General features: G+C 36.8%; 1 pseudogene; it reads left to right on the forward strand.

Moving 5' to 3' along the window:
* Positions 1-1,135: 1,135 nt before the first annotated feature.
* The window catches only part of LOC136329986 (guanylate-binding protein 7-like), a 329,745-nt pseudogene continuing 316,229 nt past the window's right edge, over positions 1,136-14,651 (forward strand).

Raw genomic sequence — 14,651 nt, forward strand, 5'->3', positions numbered from 1 at the left:
CAGCTTTCTCCCCAGAGCTGCAATCCTAGATTTCTTCACGCAACTCTAGCCCACTCCACCCTTTTTCCTCCAGAGCCCAGGGTGAATGGCTGAAAAAGAAATTCTATGCATTGACCTTTTAAGAGTGTGCCTGTGTCTCTATTGGATTCCTGTTTAATTCTGAGGGACAGAGTCCTTGCTTTTCACAGCCAGATGTTATGTGGGTGCCCCGTCCTAGCTCTGGTGCTCTGGGCTGCAGAGCTAGGCTTGGAGTTTAGATTCCATACTTCTTTGGGGGAACCTTTAAAGTTCAGATATCCTTCTTGAACCTCAGTTGCTATCCATGGGATCAGGGTCAGCCCTTTTTGTGTTACTGTCCTTACTATCAGTCTGCATGTGGTTTCTTCTAGAAATCCTTGGTTATACGACTTTTCTTCAGCTAGCCTTACATTTGTTAATAGAATTACTGTTCTATAATTTAATTGTAATTCATTTTGGTCTTGGGAGGAGGAGAATGTAACTTCCACCTACTCTGCTACCATCTTGAATTCCCTTCACTTCCTAATAATATAATTATTGTGTATTCAATTCATTTTTTTATTTATGAATTCATCACATTATAATATTAAAATAATAATCTTAATTTATTCAAAGATGTCCTAGAATACTTTTCCCATTGATACTTTACAAAGGGTTTATTATATAAGTGACTAAAGTAGATAAATTTTATATATTACTTGAAAATGAATGAGGGGCCCCTTTAAGAAATCATCAGGAATTTCAGGACAGTGACACAAACATTAAACCAAGTATGGTCTCAGTTCAGCACAGGGCACTGTGTGTCTGCCCAGTTGCATAACTGTGAATCCAGTCCTGTACATAAAACTATAGTTAAATTAGCTTCTCAAACTCTCCATGAACTCTCAGAGGCTCAAGGAATTGCTATCTATTTTCAAACTTGTGTAAATTCACTATCTATCTTATGTATCTTCACCAAGACACACTCGTCTCATTGGTCTTCTCATCACCATGCGGATTCTTATCTTTAACAGCAGCTTGTGCTTACATAATTAGTGTACTAGTTTCACAAGATATAGTTGGCTTGAATAGTCCTTCACGAAACTTTAATGAAAAAACTTGCATGTCTATGTATGGTATGAATCTCTGCTTTGCCAAATCACTTGAAGAAGAAAACAAAATTACCAGCAAACCAAATGTGCACTCGCACACAGTGAGGCACAGAGGAATATGTGCTCACAGAGAAGACTCACCATTTCCAGTGACAGTGATGTTCCCTTGGATGGTCTTGGTTTCTGCATGTGTGAAGATATATTTGCAGAAATTTTTGGATTGCTGCTGGAAATTCAAATCTAGTTGGTTTTCTGACACCTCCTCCAAACTGTGTAATAATTCTTTGCCATTTGTAGGCCAGTCAAACATAAAGCAATTCCGCCTTGGAAAGAACTTCCTGATATACTCTCTAGGCAGGTTGGATTTCTTGATTTGGAGATTCTTGCCTGTAGAATAGAAAAAGGGGAATCATTGATGAGATGGTCTTCAAGCAAGAAGATAGAAAACTTTTCTTTCCAAGGACCTTTGTATCACTGTAACACTAGTGCCTGTAAATCTTCTTTTACTTACCCAGGCAAATCAACCTAATGTTAATTTAACCAAAGCATAGAAATTTAGATTTTTTTTGTCCAAAGCCAGGTATAAAGCAGCTAGTCCTGGAGAAGAAGGGGAGACATCCATTCCAAGTGAAGAAACTTGTGACTGTTTTTCTTAGCCTTTCCATGGTGTCCAGTGGCTCTCTTTAATAGATTTTTGTTTTGAATGATAGATTAATTCCCCACATTTTCATAAAGAGTTTTGATATTATAGTCCTCATGTTAGAAATAAAATGAGTGCTCTAAAGAAAGAGTAAATTATTTTCTGGTAGAAATAATTATATTTATGGGAGAAATATTACATGAAAGACAGAAAATACTCAGAACAGTAAAGAAAAACTTCTAAAAATCAGGGTTAAAAGATACACACAAAATAACTGTGTTTAGAGATTTTTTAGCAGACACCATAGAACATTAGGGTTAATCTAAAGCCACTTGGAGACCTTACCTGTTCTCTGTATCAGATTATATTGAATTTAACAATGTCACGCAGATGAATTCGGGGCATATATCATCTATTCAATAAATGATTGTTGGCCCTGGCCGGTTGGCTCAGCGGTACAGCGTTGGCTCAGTATGTGGAAGTTCCAGGTTCGATTCCTGGCCAGGGCACATAGGAAAAGCATCCATCTGTTTCTCCACCATTCCCCCTCTCTTTTCTGTCTATCACTCTCTTCCCCTCCCACAGCCAAGGCTCCACGGGAGCAGAGTTGGCCTGGGCGCTGAGGATGGCTCCATGGCTTCTGCCTTATGCTAGAATGACTCTGGTTGCAGTGGAGCAACACCCCAGATGGACCAAGCATCGCCCCTTAGTGGGCACGCCTGGTGCATCCTGGTCGGGTGCATGCAGTAGTCTCTCTGCTGCCCCCCACCCTGCTTTTCACTTTAGAAAAATACAAATAAATAAATAAATAAATAAATAAATAAATAACTGACTGTTGTGTGAATAAATAAATTATTAAGTAAGCAAAAAATAATATGCTTTGAGGCACCCCACCTATTATTCTTTCTGCTAAATTTATTCTGTATAATGAATTTATTATATCAACATGACAAAATATTATATGATGTTATAAAATGAAGAGAGTGATGGTATGAAAAACAAACACATAATAAAGGATTTGTCAATCTTATGGAAAGATATGCCAATAGTTTTTTAAGGAAACAGTGTAAAAATATCTTTTTATATAAAAGCTGTAACTATACAGGCTAGTAATGTAGACTACATGAAATATATTTAAAAAATAAAGTAATTAAGTATGTTTGTGTTTACCGTCTTTCATACTAATTGGCTTATTTGTCTAAATAGAAATAGAAGAGCTTTGAACTTAATCAGTAACAAAATATTTGAGCCTTAGGAAGTTTTAGCACTAATTGTAAGCCTCTGCATTTTTTTTCATGGTGTCAATTTTTCTAAGAACTCTTGGCCCAATATTAGTTTCTACATTTTTTCAGCCAGCCTAAATTCTGGTCTCTTCAGTTTTTTCAGTAATAATAACTGAAATCATACCTACCTGTCACACACATGTCAACATTAGTATGGATCTCAATATCATCAAAAATAACAATTGAGCTTAAGTAGTGAATGACAGGACTCAGTTGACTTTACACCACCCAGGCCATCCTCTGTTACCTGGGATCAACTTCAAGGCGTGCTCCAGGTACTTGTCTTCAGTGATAGTGCTTCCCTCTAACTTTAGCTCCAGACTGAAGTCCCGTACAGCCCAAACAAAGAAAGAAACTCACAAACTTGGCTGAGTCATCTTCTTCACCAGAGCCTGGAGAGGATTTTGTCTTGATTAGTTTTGTTAGTTCCATCACGCAGCTGGGATCTTAGCTAAGGAATGAGATCTGCTTCATGCCAAAATTTGAAGTTCTTACCCAGAAACAAGTTTTATAAACATTTCCGTTAATCCTGTGGCTCTTCTCCTCAGCCGTGATTACTGACATGAGGAAACCACCACCACCACCAAGAATAAAAAGAACAGTCTCAGTTACGCTCCCATAAACTCAATGGCACACGGTGATTTGGTTCCGGGAAGGGTACTGCAGCTGCTCTAGGGCCTGGTGGTTGATGGTGCCCAGGCTGTTGTAGACAAACATGTTGCTCAGAAGCACGGCCAGGGCGAAGATCCATGTGTCATTCTTAGGGTCGCCCTAGAAACGCGTTATAGGAAGGGACTTGGGTGCCTCCAGTTTTTGTTCGTCTTAAAACTTTAAAATTAAAATAACAATACAATTTAATTAAAAACATTGACAGTGAAATCAAACTTTTACAAATATAAAGATACAATGCAAATGGCAATTTTATACACTTACTATAAACTTAATATGAGAATAATTTTTAAAGTTAAACTATGAATGATGCCTGTACTCTGAGATGTGAACACAGTAACCAAAAGTTTAACTAAAAGTTTCCCTCAACAGATACATTTTCCCAATTCATCTCTTGACTTACAACCCATCACTAAAATACAAGTTACACCTAGACTGATTTAATCTAAACTTACTTAGGTTTTAGTCTCTTTTTTTCCCCATGAAAATAAGTAAGTATTAAAATGTGTTTTATGACTCAAGTCAAGTTACAGTATTATGCTTCTCAACATATTTAAAAAACAAATGAAAATTGAAGTTAGTCCAGTTTAATAAGTGATATGGAACAAATGGAATAATTATGGGAAATGAAACCTATGCTAACAAAGCTGGCTTGTGTTACAGTCAGAAACCACTACGTCCTCTCTGGCCATGCTACGTACAAAATTGTCCATTCTCTGAACTGGTCTTAGTAATCGGCCCAATGTCCCAAACACTGTGAACTAGGAAAAACATTAAGTTAGAAGAAGTCCAATGTGGAAAAGCTACTCTAAGCATTTCATTTCAAATGACTGAGCAGGCACTTAAACAAGAAATTTGGTAAAAACTTGAGCATATAAGTGTCATGACATTTGAAAGGGAATTTTGAGCTGACTGCTTGCTGGCCTGTTCAACCTAGAAGGCCTCTCCCTGTCACGTCTAATTAAGCATGGAAGAAAAAAAAAAGAAACTGGGTTATTTGGTTGTTTAATCCAAATAAAGTGCTAACTCTATGGAACCTTCTATATCCAAAGTGATAAGTGAAGTATTCAGTGCCACTTACAAGGTAAGGAAATGTTAACAATTCAGATCTGCTGTTAAAAGTACAGTTTTATGTACAGAACCATCGTAATGCCATTTTAAATATTACCTTGTTTTTTAAAGAATCACAGGTCGTTGTCATTTAGAAAAATAAACTTTACTTTTTTTTTCAAAAAAACTCAATGCTAAATATGATTGAAAACATTTGTGTAAAAGTTTTTCATTTTTTCCCTTAACTACTGAATATTTCCCAGTGTTCATTAGTTTTATATAGAACAGACACTGCTTGCATTACTGCGGAAAACAACACAGCAAAGATTGCGGTTATACAATACAAAAGGGGGCTGTTATTTATAAGCAAACCTGGAACATGGAAGGTAGCCAGAAAGATGTCAGTGAAGAGCTCATTTAAACACTATTTTGTATTTAGTATGTAGAGAATTGGAATGTGCAATCGAAGACTGTTAGTTCCTGAAGAGGTATGATTAAAAACTTATTTATCAAAAGACTGTCCTGTTAAAAAGTGCCTTTGTATCCTCTCCTAATGCTGCAGGATAGATTAGGTTTAAGTTTCCGTAGGTTTACTATTTCCTTCAAGAAGCCAGAACAAGTGTATTGAGATACACAGAGACAGCTCTTTTACTTCTCCCTGTGTGGGAATTCAGTTATATACAAAACTGAACCCTCTCAAAAGCTGAGGGAGACTAGAAATGATGGGTCCATATCCTGGTGCAGTGTCCTACAATTCAAAAAATGTTGCATTTACCGGCTTATACATTTTAGAAACTTCTAACAAGCCTTTCTCTTGAATTTGAACCAAAAACAACTTTTTGTGTGTGTGTGTTTTATGTTTTTGTAATATGTGAAGACATATATGGATACTAAGGAGGTTTAAAATTCGGTTTCAAGCTGTAGCTAATGTAGTTATCAATGATCCAACTTGCAGGACCTCATCTGACAACCCATTTTCTCTGTCATTAAGCATTTTCATCCACTGAGTTTATCTTCATCTGGGCTAAGTTCACCACCACGTTTTGAAGAAAGTTGTTTCCAGCTATAAAGTAACACTTGGGGAGCCAGTACTTGTGTATAAACAGACCCCTTTTATAGTCGTCCTCATCTAATTTTATCAAATTCCTCCCTCGTGGATTGAAACATGGCTGCAACAGCTGTCCTCATAGAGGGGCTCTGTGTATCAAAAATATAATTGGTAAGAAAGGTTGATTCTGTGCTATAAGGTGGGGGGCTTGGTCTTTTGAATATACGTGTTGTTACACCCCACTCCCCCACGTCTTGGGGGTCAGCCTGTCTGCCAGCTATTAACCCTACAAGCTCACACCTGGCGAGACTGACTGCAAGTGGAATTGGGGAGGCAGGGAGACTGCCCTCTGTGGGCAGCGGTTATCGGCATCTCACTCTGCAGCCGCTGCCCACCATTAACTTTCAGCGCAAGGGGAAGCGTATGCACATCAAGAGGGCAGCAGGAAGGAGCCTTTGGAGGCAGGAGGTAGTGAGTTAAGTGTTTACTCTTCATTCACTCATTCAGCTGCTCATGCACTATGTCAGCTCTGCTACAACTGAAGAGTGGAGTGAAAACATAAACTGTGCAGATAATGCTGAGTTCATACCTCATTTGGGTATTGACATTGATTCTGCTTATGGCCTGAGTTTCTTTAGCTATTAGCCAAAGTGAACACATTGTGAGCATGTGCCAATTGTTTAATACAGTGCCTAGAACATATTGTTAGAAGTCTATTATAATAATTGGGCAATGATTCCTTTGCAATTTTCTCCCAATCAAAGGTTTATTGGGGACACAAATGCAATTCAATTAAATTCTATAACTACTCATTTTGTATCTAAAAAAATGCTAGATACTGTGTTGGCTTTTGTGGATATAAAGTTCAATAGGGCAGTCCCTGACCTCCAAAGATGACATGATGGAAGGGCAGATGTACATGAAATCATGCAAATGTATCCAAGATGATAAACTGTCAGAAGTGAAGCCCAAGGGTATAACATAAAAGACAAAGGGGAAATGCAAAATTCAGAAAAGTATTCTACTTTTCCAGCAAGAAGTGATTTGTCTGAGAGCAAAACAATCCCATTAAGTTGAAAACAACTGGCCTTTGCAGAACTGACAGAATGTGGTATTGGGAGACAAAGAGACCATGTAGGTGGAAGGAACAATAGAAACCAATCAGAACTGTCAGAAAGTGTGGCCATATAAAGGTATTATGCAATTATTTCAATTGATTGAAGCAGTGGTTGTCTGTGGTCGGTGAGAGTAGATGATGCTGCTGAAAACAAGATTCAGAGTAAGTCATGAGTGACTTTGCAATAGAATCAGATACTCTGAAATACACTATATTGTAAAGGCAGCAAGTAGTTCTGCTTTTAGTAGTTCAATTTGGTATGTTCTTGTTTCCTTGACAAGTGTGATTACATAAAAAAGGAAGGTTGTGCAAATTACAATCTATTAGATGTCAGTAGACCATCTTGGGTTTCACTGAGCTGATTACTGAATATTTTTTTAAATTCAGATTTTCTTCAAAACTACAATGAGATACCACCTCACCCCTGTTAGATTAGCTATTATCAACAAGACGGGTAATAGCAAATGTTGGAGAGGCTGTGGAGAAAAAGGAACCCTCATTCACTGTTGGTGGGACTGTAAAGTAGTACAACCATTATGGAGGAAAGTATGGTGGTTCCTCAAAAAACTGAAAATAGAACTACCTTATGACCCAGCAATCCCTCTACTGGGTATATACCCCAAAACCTCAGAAACATTGATACGTGAAGACACATGTAGCCCCATGTTCATTGCAGCACTATTCACAGTGGCCAAGACATGGAAACAACCAAAAAGCCCTTCAATAGAAGACTGGATAAAGAAGATGTGGCACATATACACTATGGAATACTACTCAGCCATAAGAAATGATGACATCGGAACATTTACAGCAAAATGGTGGGATCTTGATAACATTATAAGGAGTGAAATAAGTAAATCAGAAAAAAACAAGAACTACATGATTCCATACATTGGTGGAACATAAAAAATGAGACTAAGAGACATGGACAAGAGTGTGGTGGTTACCAGGGGTGGGGGGAGGGAGGACATGGGAGGGAGGGAGGAAGAGTGTTAGGGGGAGGGGGAGGGGCACAGAGAACTAGATAGAGGGTGGTGGAGGACAATCTGACTTTGGGCGAGGGGTACGCAACATAATTTAATGACAAAATAACCTAGACATGTTTTCTTTGAATATATGTACCCTGATTTATTAATGTCATCCCATTACCATTAATAAAAATTTATTAAAAAAAAATTCAGATTTTCTAAATTCATTCCGCTACTCTCTCTCTCTCTCTCTCTCTCTCTCTCTCTCTCTCATTATTACTATTATTGCAGTAATGGAAACCCAGTATGCATTTGTGATACTTTCAATTTAGACATATACTAATATAAATAAAGAAAAAAATTGAATTGTAGGTTACACTATCAACAGAATGTATTTATAGTATCCCAAAATAGTGCTTTTGGTGGGTCTAACTCATGTTTTAATAGAAGTTAATTCAGAATTCATATTCAAATTTTGAATATTCTTGGTGTAGCTGAAGCTTTTCTAAAGATTATTTAAGTAGATTATTTTACTGCAACCCACTTTCATAGGTCCTATCGCCAACCCCATTAATCTCACAGCCTTAACTACTATATCCCATGGGTTATAGGTTCCTTTGGAATGACTGGGTTAGGTTCTCCATAGCTGCATCTATGGTACTCTGTTCTGATAACACTGCATATTACTTATCTCCTCAACAAGGCTCTGGGTCTTTACTTCATTCACTGCCATATCTGTACTACTTAACACAAAGCCCTGGACGCAGCTGCTCAATAAATAGTTAACTTTTCTCAGTGTAAAAATAAAAAGCTCTATTCCTAACCAAAGTATTGAGTGTACCAAGAAAGTAAACTCAACAAAACAGAAATTAGTCTCATAGTTCTTAATTACATTTTTAGTTTTGAAAAATATGTCATAAAAATTGAGTTGAAGTAGCAAATTAAAATGTAAATGGAGAATTAAGAACAAAGAAACCACACCATTTCATTCAGTTCGAGAGTCTAAGCACAGTCGATATATGCACATTACTGTGTAACAAAACTGAATACTATCTCAATTCCTAATAAATATCAATGTATAGCCAAGCACTGTTTTTGCTGAAGAGCAGACCACCGTGTAACTCTATTAAATAGTACCAGTAAGTTTGAGTAGTTTTTCTGGTGTTGTTTGTGAATAGTGGAAATAAAGGGTTGATAGCTATGGTCACTTTTCAATGTTTGTATACTGTGGAAGTAAGAGACATTGCTAAAGCTTACCAAAGGGTTTAAAGATATTTTAGGTTTGCTGTCTGCTTTGAATGGAAGAAGGTACACTGATGATGTGCTCCTTATAGTACTAATGCAGACACATGTCTTACCCGCAATGTTTTCTTCAAAACTCTGTTCTTTTACTAAGGAGCAAAATCAAGTATGGGTTGTACGTATAAATTGGCATCCAAATCAAATAATGGCACTTTTTGCGATACGACAGGAGTTGAATGTTTTGAATTCTGTCTGTAAAACTTGAAGGAAACAATGTAATGAATACTGACAATGCATTTCAACTACACATAGTACAAGCAACTCAAAGCATACCTGTTTACAATGTAAGATTTTCCAAGAAAATTGCTAGACTTTTGGCAAGATATGTTTTGTTTTGCACACAGTGAAAACGTACTGCTTTCAATGTGATCTGAATGGTGTGCTGACACTTCTGATAGAATAAAAACAGAGAAAGACTAATGAGTTCACATTAATGTTAGAATATCTTCTGGAGCTTAGTATGATATATATTTTTATATTAAGGCCAGAATAACAGAAAGTATAGAGAAAATTTTTATTTCACTGCTGGGATACATCTGGGTTTATCTAAGTTTTAGCTTTCTGTAATTTTGTACAGGCTGAGTATAACATGCCAGAATACATACTGGTTGTTTGTCAATGGTTCTTTGTGCACATATCTTGAGCCAAGTATTGTGTGAAATGTAGGAAATATCTCCGTTTTAACTTATGTGCACTTGTATCGTTTCCTGTACATGTTCAGGTAAGTTGGACTCGCTGTTCATGTTAGCTTCATGAATGAAGTTACTATTAAATTCAGAATTAACTTCTGTTATCTTTAGGGATTTGTAACTCTATTTATACAATGAAGTCACTATTTAACAAAAGGAATGTCATTTTATATTGAATTCAATGTGCTGTAAAAGTACATTTTAAAAACGAAGCACTGTTTGATTAAAAAAAGTATTTTTGTAACCTAAGCTTGGAAAATCTTTCTGAGCAAAAAATAGAGACATTGTAAACATGAAAGCCTGAAGTAAATTTTCAGGTAGAACCAAACATTCGTAGGAGTGAAGCTAACTTAGAACACTTCAAAATGATTTCAGCAAAAACCGGGATACAACAAAATACTAAATTTGTTGTGTAATAAAGCGTTAATGAATGTCCTGAAAAAATATATCTTCAGAAGTATGAACTAATCTTTGTACAACTTCTTACAAAAACTATATTAACAGTAGTTTGAAACCTTACCATTTCATTCAGTTTGAGAGTCTAAGCACAGTTGGTGTATGTACATTACTGTGTAACAAAACTAAGTACCATCTCAATTCATAATGAAAATCAAAGAATTGCCAAGCAGTGCTTCTCCTGAACACCAGACATCTGTGTAACTCTAGTGAGTACTACAGTAACTTTGAATGGTGATTCTGATGGTGTTTGTACAACTTGGAAAGAAAGGGTAGATATATATGGTCACTTTTGAATGTCTGTATACCTTGGCTGTTATAGACAGAGCTAAAGCCTATGGAAGGCCTTGAAGATATTTTAAGTTTGCTCTCTGCTTTAATGGAAGAAGGTACACTGATTAGTACCTTATGGTACTAATACAGACGCATGTCTTACATACAATATTCCCTTTTAACTCTGTTATTATACTAAAGAGCAAAATGTTGTATGGATTGAATGTATAAAATGGCATATAAAGGGGAACATGACACTCTTTCTGTTAGGACAGGAGCTGAACGTTTTGATTTCCATCTTTAAATGTGAAGAAAACAATGTGATGAATATTGGCAATGCATTTCAACTACTCATTATACAAGTCACTCAAAGCATACCTGTTTACAGTGTAATATTTTCCAAGGAAATTGCTGAAATTTTGGCAAGGTATGTTTTGATATGCACACAGTGAAAACATACTGCTTTCTTTGTGACCAATGTGGTATTCTGACACTTCTGAAAGAGAAAGAAAGAGATAAACTAATGAGTTCATATTAATGTTAGAATATCTTCTGGAGCTTAGTATAATATACAGTTTGATATTAAGGGAAAATAACAGAAGTTATAGAGAAACATTCTATTTCAGTGCTAGGAAACATCTGGTTTCATCTATATAGTTTAGCTATCTAAAATGTACAGGCTGAGTGGAACCATAACAAGATACATACTGGTTGTTTGACAATGGATCTTTGATTCTGCACATATCTTGACACAATCGTGTGAAATGTAGAAAACATCTCTAGTTTTATTTTTTGTGCACTTGTAATATTTTCTGTACATGTGAAGTGAGGTTGGACTTGCTGCTATTATTAGTTAGATGAGGGAGGTTATTATTAAATTCAGGATTAACTTTTGTTTTCTTCAGGGTTTTGTAACTCTATTTACTGAATAAAGTCAGTATTTAACAAGAGGAATCTGATTTTATATTGAACTCTATGTGCTGTAAAAGTTCAGTTCATAAATGACGCACTGTTTGGTTAAAGAAAGTATTTCTGTAACCTAAGTCTGGAAGATTTTCCTGAGCAAAAATATAGACATTGTAAACATGATAGCCTAAAGTTAATTTCAAGTAGAATTAAACATAAACATGAGCGAAACTAACTTAGAACACTTGAAACTGATTTTTCCAAAAATGTGGATACAACAAAATACTAAATCTGACGTGTAATAAAGTGTTAATCAATGTCCTGGAAGAATATAATATCTTCAGAAGTATGAACTGATTTTTGTCCAACTTTTTACATAAACTATACTAACAGTAGTTTGAAACCTCACCATTTCATTCAGTTTGAGAGTCTAAGCACGGTTGGTGTATGTACGTTACTGTGTACAAAACTGAATACTATCTCAATTCATAATGAAAATCAATGTATTGCCAAGCACTTCTTCTCTTGAAGACCAGACAAGTGTGTAACTCTAGCAAGTACTACAGTAACTTTGAGTGGTGATTCTGATGGTGTTTGTAAAAAATGGAAAGGAAGGGATTGATATATATGGTTACTTTTGAACGTCTTTATACTGTGGCTGTTATAGAAAGTGTTAAAAGCCTACCAAAGACCTTGAAGATATTTTAAGATTGCTCTCTGCTTTAATGGAAGAAGGTACACTGATGATCTGTTTCTTCTAGTACTAATACAGATGCATGTCTTACCTGCAATGTTCCCTTCCAAACACTATTTATTTACTAAGGAGCAAAATTCTTTATGTGTTGAACATAGAAATTGGCATCTAAATGGGAACAAGGCACTGTTTATGATAGGAAAGGAGCTGAACCTTTTGATTTCAATCTGTAAAACTTGAAAGAAACTATGTAATGAATATTGACAACGCATTTCAGCTACTCATTATACACATCACTCAAAGCATATTTGGTTACAGTGTAAGATTTTCCAGTGAAATTGCTGAATGTTTGGCAAAGTATGTTTTGTTATGCACACAGTGAAAATGTACTGCTTTCTAAGTGACCGAAATGGTATTCTGATATTTCTGAAAGGGAAAGACAGAGAAAGACTAATGAGTTCACATTAATGTTAGAATATCTTCTGAAGCTTAGTATGATATACAGTTTGATATTAAGGGTAGAATAACAGAAAGTATAGGAAAATAATTCACTTCAGTGTTAGGATACATCTGGGTTCATGTATATGGTTTTAGCTATCTGGAATTTCATACAGGCTGAGGGTAAACATGACAGGATACACACTGATTGTTTGTTAATGGTTCTTTGATTCTGCACATATCGTGACCCAAGTGTTGTGTGAAATGTAGGAAACATCTCTAGTTTTAACTTTTGCACAGTTGTAACATTTCCTGTACATATGCAGTGAAGTTGGACTTGCTGCTAATGTTAGTTAAATGATTGAAGTTACTTTTAAATTAGGGGTTAACTTCTGTTTTTCAAGGTTTTTTAACTTTGTTTACACAATGATGTCACACTTCACCATGAGAAATCTGATTGTATATTGAACTCTGTGTGCTGGTAACGGTGCAGTTCATAAATAAAACACTGTTTGGTTAAAAGAGAACTTTCTGTAACCTAAGCTTTGATCATGTTCTTAAGCTGGAAAGGAAGTCGATTTAAAATGAAAGCCTTAAGTGTATTTTAACACATTGTCAAAAATGCACATGAGCGAAAGTACTTCAAAACACTTCAAACCAACTTCATCAAAAAAATTGGATAGAGACCTGAAGATGGCAGCGGAGTAGACAGATGCACAGACTCCCAGCTCACAGCACCAAATTGTATTAAAAATTTAATTTAGGAACAATCAGTGTTAAAAATGAACTCTGGAGTACAAAAACAGCTCTCAAAAAGCAAGGAGTAAAGAAGAATCCACACCAAGCCTGGTAGGAAGCGCCAAAGAACGTTGGGTCTCCTTTGCTTACAGGAACGGAGGGTGGGTGAGGCTAAAAGCCTAGAAGGGCTGTCACTCCAAGGAAAAGAGCAATAAATATTACTCACAGCCACTTGCCTGGGACCTGAGAACGAGGTGTGTTGAAAGGGCTGGCTTATATTCCAAAAGAAAAGGGGAAGAGAGAGAGACAGACAGTGAGAAGCAGAGGAATGCATGAGATGACCTGAGAAGCTGACTCATTTAGTGCTGGAGGTGGCCATAGTTCAGGGAGGGTTTGATCCTTTCACACAATGCAAGATTAAAGTAGTTCCGGGTCATCCATCTCCAGACATCTCTCCAGCTACAATCAGTGCAATGAGACACAGCTTAAAACAAGAAGTGTGGAGGAGAGGCAGTAACTCAGGTCTCCATGAAGATCTGAGATACACCTCCCCCTAATGAAACTGAGAAGCACCCCGCTTCCAGAGAGAGTAACTGGCAGATCAGGTCTTCAGAGCCTCAGGTTACACCCACCACATTCCTGGATACAGTTTTTTTTTTAATTTTTATTTATTTATTTATTTATTTTACAGAGACAGAGAGTGAGTCAGAGAGAGGGATAGACAAGGACAGACAGACAGGAATGAAAAGAGATGAGAAGCATCAATCATTAGCATCAAAGGTAAGCGTTGCAACACCTTAGTTGTTTATTGATTGCTTTCTCATATGTGCCTTGACCACGGGCCTTCAGCAAACCGAGTAACCCCTTGCTGGAGCCAGCGACCTTGGGTTCAAGCTGGTGGGCTTTTCCTCAAACCAGATGAGCCCACATTCAAGCTGGCGACCTCGGGTCTTGAACCTGGGTCCTCTGCATCCCAGTCCAAAGCTCTATCCACTGCGCCACTGCCTGGTCAGGCTCCTGGATACTGTTTTAAAGAAGGCCCCTGCTGAGATCAGTAAACAAGACTACCACCATGTTAAGAAAACTGAGAAAACAAACAAATCAAGACTTCAAAGCGGTTCTACTAGAAAAGCCAAACCTGACAGTGGATTACAAAGAACAGCTGATGCCAAACCAAGAAGACCTAGAAATAGCACAACTGAAAATTGGAGGCAGACAACACCAGGCCTAGACTCAACCAGCTCTACAAACAACACACACAAACAAGCAGA

Source organism: Saccopteryx bilineata, chromosome 3, assembly GCF_036850765.1.
Source record: "Saccopteryx bilineata isolate mSacBil1 chromosome 3, mSacBil1_pri_phased_curated, whole genome shotgun sequence".
Classification (NCBI taxonomy): Eukaryota; Metazoa; Chordata; class Mammalia; order Chiroptera; family Emballonuridae; genus Saccopteryx; species Saccopteryx bilineata.